The sequence below is a fragment of the Octodon degus genome, unplaced genomic scaffold (assembly GCF_000260255.1).
Source record: "Octodon degus isolate 3935 unplaced genomic scaffold, OctDeg1.0 scaffold00122, whole genome shotgun sequence".
NCBI classification, from domain to species: Eukaryota; Metazoa; Chordata; class Mammalia; order Rodentia; family Octodontidae; genus Octodon; species Octodon degus.
The window spans coordinates 381,393-385,939 of record NW_004524698.1 but is presented as its reverse complement, the minus strand read 5'-3'; the positions used below and the strand labels follow the sequence as shown (position 1 = coordinate 385,939).

General features: G+C 41.7%; 1 pseudogene; it reads left to right on the top strand.

The window, feature by feature from the left end:
* The first annotated feature begins 1,783 nt into the window (after positions 1-1,783).
* Positions 1,784-4,106, top strand: LOC101572459 (annotated as a pseudogene).
* The last annotated feature ends 441 nt before the right edge of the window (positions 4,107-4,547 follow it).

Below are 4,547 nucleotides of genomic sequence, written 5' to 3'. Positions count from 1 at the left end.
CAATGGCCGTGACTCATCCACATGGCTGACACTGACAAAGGTTATACAATCTGAGGTACAGGATCTCAGGATAAATCCAGAGGGGATTTCACTGACCTTATCAGACCCAAAAGCTACAACTCTTGTTGCATAGGTCCTGCTTTACCTTGGTCTTAACCGTCCAATAGAAAAGTGTGTAGACGAAATATAGGTAGTAAAGCTATGCTGTTATGTTGAGCTGTGGGGGACTCAGGTCAACAGTTTCTGACATTGCCAGTTAAACAGAAGACCCAGTGCTATTATGGGCTACTGGAGTCTTTTAGAATATTTTGCTGAGTTTACACACCTATAATATTCAAATAACAGAACTTCACAAAAAAAGTGTATACAGATGAATGTCCATTTTGTGTTTGTGCATTCAAATTGGTTAGGATAGATATATAGTTACATTCTGTTAATGAATAGAATAATTTGTTCTAATGGTGTTTGTAAATAGGATGTCATGTCCGCATCTTGTACAGCAATTAACCACTAAGGAGAATGTATACAATGTGTTAATTATTGAAAATGTCCTAGCGATTTTATTTGAAACTCTCTCATTGCTATTTATCAATAAAAGTATGAAAAAAAGAAAAAAAAAGAAGAAGGCAAAAGAGGGAGATGACTGCCTTCCTATGTGATATGTTCTCTTAGCTTCCAACACTCCTGTTCTGTGGTGTGCTGGGTGTGGGAAGAAACACTACGCCACCATTACTGTGCCCTGAAAAGAGACAGTTAACAGAATTGAAATTCCATGGTGCTGGGACCAGTGGGAAATAATTTACACATTAACCACCATGTCAAACTACCATCACACTAAATGGGAATATATATTCAGAGATTAAACAAAATGAACTAAAAGAAGCAGAAGATGGCCAAGTGAACCTCCTACTTTTGCAAACATACAGGGCCTAAGATGCTAGTGGCAATGAAGAAATTTGCTAAGAAAGGTAAATAATTTCAAAACTCAAATTCTTCTACAAGGGTCAGCTTAATTTAGTAGCACATTTTTTCTTTCTAAGTTATTGCATTTATTTCTGTGATATCCTGAAGAACTTCAAGGATGATAGGAGTTCTACACCCACTGGCTTTTTAGAAATCTTAGGAGAAATCTTTTCACAAAACTGGACTATTCCTGTCTTCACCTGGCAATGCCCAGGGATGCTAAGTTCCATGGAGCCTGTGGCAGGTCCGAAGAACTTACTGTCTTGGGTCCAAGGTGTAAAAACTGTATGTAGGTATCCCTGCCTAGAATCCAGTGTTGGCCACATAAACAGTAATTTTTGGCACAATTTTTATGGACGATAAATTTCCTAAAAATGCAATCATATAAAAATGGAAAGACATCACTACTTATGCTTGCTATTTGAAAAAATCACTTAAAATGTAACTGCCAAACCAAATTTGTGTCTGTGTACATTTTAGGTTGTGGCCTTGATTATTCAGTTACCAGTGCATGTGTTTGACGTTACTGTGTTTTGTGATGCATCATAGCAAACATTTACTTATGAAATCCATATTTTATTTTATTTTTTCTGACTGGCTCTCAATGCCCTCAGGGCAGGTTTAGCTGGCTTGAGTTCTGGAGATCGAATCACAGCAGCCTGAGCCTGACTGCTTTGTTGAAGCAGCCACGTAAAGAATTGAGCTAAGGGGTAGGCTCCCATTTTCAAAACCTGAGGCCACCATCTACAGCGCTTAGGTTTCGTGTAGGCTTATCTGCACCACTCGCCCATCACATACTCTGCCACTATAAACCACCATTATGGTAAAGCTCTCAATGGCTGGTAAAAATCAAGGTGACCTGAAGAAAATGGCACCTCCCCTAAAGGAGGTTGGAGAAAGTGATGATGAGGAAATGTCAGATGATGAAGATGACAGCAGTGGAGAAGAGATTGTCATCCTTCAGAAAAAGAAAAGTAAGAAGGCTGCTATGACTCCAGCAAAAAAAAATGTAATGGCTTCTCCATCGAAAAAGGTGGCAGTTGCCAAACCTGCCAAGAACCAGCTGTCATCCCAGGGAAAAAGGTGGTGACCACGCCAACCAAGAATTCAGTGACTCCCACCAAAGCAGTTGCAGCATCTGGCAAGGGAGCCACAACAAGGAAAGCTGTTGTCACAGCCCTGGGTAAGAAGTGCACTGTTGCCACAGCCAAGGGGAAAGAATGGCAAAAATATGAACAAAGAAGACAGCGATGAGGATGAGGAAGATGACAGCAAGGAGAAGGGCGAGGATGAGGAGGATGAGGATGAAGATGAAGAATTTGATCCAAAAGTAATGAAAGCAGTTTCTGCAGCCATGGCCTCAGAGGATGAAGATGAGGAGGATAAGGATGAGGATAACGAGGGGGAGGAGGACTCTGAGGAAGAAACCATGGAAACAACACCAGCCAACGGGAAGAAAGCACCTGCAAAAGCTGTGCCTGTCAAAGCTAAGAGTGTGGCTGAGGAGGAGGGGGACAAGGATGAGGATGAAGATGATGATGATGAAGATGATGATGATGATGAGGAGGACAAGGAAGAGGAGGAAGAGCTTGTCAAAGAAGCACCTGGCAAACTTAAGAAGGAAATGGCAAAATAAAAGGCAGCTCCTGAAGCCAAGAAAACAAGAACAGAAGGCAAGGAACATAGTACAGCTTCCATTCTCTTTGTTGAATCTTTGTTAGAATTTTGGTCACCTTTGTTAGAATCTGAATTCTAACAATTCTGTTCCTGAACTAAAAACTGGTATTAGGGAAGCTTTGCTAAAAATGATCTCAATACTGTGGATGTCAGAATTGGCACAAACTGGAAGTTTGGATATGTAGACTCTGAATCTGCTGAAGACCTTGAAAAGGTCTTGGAACTCACTGGGTTAAAAATCTTTGCAGTGAAGTCCAAATTAGAGAAGTCCAAAGGAAAAGGCAGCATGAAAGATCAACATGCAAGAACACTTTTGGCAAAAAAATCGCCCTTACAAGGGCTGGCCAAATAGCTCAGTGGATTAAACTGCCTGCAGACAGGTGAAAGGGCTGGGGGTTCGATCCCTGGGCCTGCTATGTTGGCCCCACCCCTGGAGCATGCTGAGGCAGCAATTGAGACTGGCCACGGTGGTGCATGCCTGTAATCCCAGCACTTGGGAGGCTGTAAACAGGAGAATCATTAAGAGTCTGATCTAGTAGTGAGACCTGAACACCCTGTAGACTCTTCTCCCCTGCCAAAAAAGAAAATCTCTCTTACAAAGTCACTCAGGATGAATTAAAAGAAGTGTCTGAAGATGCCATAGAGGTCAGCAAGGGTGGGAAGAGCAAAGGGATTGTTTATATTGAGTTTAAAACAGAAACTGATGTAGAAAAAACTTTGAAGAAAATCAGGGGAACAGAGATAGATGGGCAATCTGTTTCCCTCTACTACACTAGGCAGAAAGGTTAAACTCAAGACTACAGAGGTGGAAAGAATAGCACCTGGAGTGATGAATCCAAAACTCCAGAAGAAATTCTTCAGGAAGTATTTGAGAAGGCAATTTTAATCAGAGTACCCCAGATCTAAAATGGCAAATCTAAAGGAATTTGCTTTATTTGAAGATGTGAGAGAAGCTCTGACCTCTTGCAATAAAAGGGAAATTGAGGGCAGTACAATCAGACTGGAGCTGCAAGGACCCAGGGGTTACTTAATGCAAGAAGCCAGCTAAAACCATTTTCATCGAGGGTCTGTCTGAGGAAAGCACTGAAGAGACCTTAAAGGAATCATTTGCTGGCTCAATTGGAGCAAGGATTGTCACCAACTGGGAAACTGGCTTCTCCACAGGGTTTGATTTTCTGGACTTCAACACTGAGGAAGATGCCAAGGCTGCCCAAGAGGCCATGGAAGACAGTGAAATTGATGGAAACAAAGTCACCTTGGACTGGGCCAAACCTAAGAGCAACGGGGGCTTTAGGGACCATGGAGGTGACTAAGGAGGCTTCAGGGGCCGAGGTGGCAGCAGAGGTGACCAAGGTGGATTCAAAGGCAGAGGCCAGGGAGGATTTGGAGAGTGAGGTGGCTTCTTCAGAGGCCAGGGAGGAGGTGGAGACCACAAATCATAAAGAAAGAAAACAAAGTTTGAATAGTCCCTTCTGTCCCTGTCTGTACCTGTTTGTTGGAGAGAAAGTACTCTGGGGTTTTACTCTGATACCTGTTGATGACAGAGCCTTCTGAGGACATTCCAGGTGGTGTGCATCCTGTGGTCCACTTGGGAGTGTATCAATCACACATCCAGTGAGGTGTACCTGACATACCCTGTTTGTTTTGACTGGAGATTCATAAACTTTTTAAAAGAGTTGAGTAATAGAGCTAACCCTGATCTGTAAATTTTGAATTATTATTGTTTCTTTTTTTTTCTTTTCAAAGTTTTATTGATAAACATATAGCAATGAGACAGTTTCAAATCAAATCAAAAGTACAGTTTCAACAAATAATACACTGCATACATTCTTCTCAGTGGTTAATTGCTGTACAAGATGCAGACTTGTGATCCTACTTACAAACACCATTAGAAAAAATAATTCTAT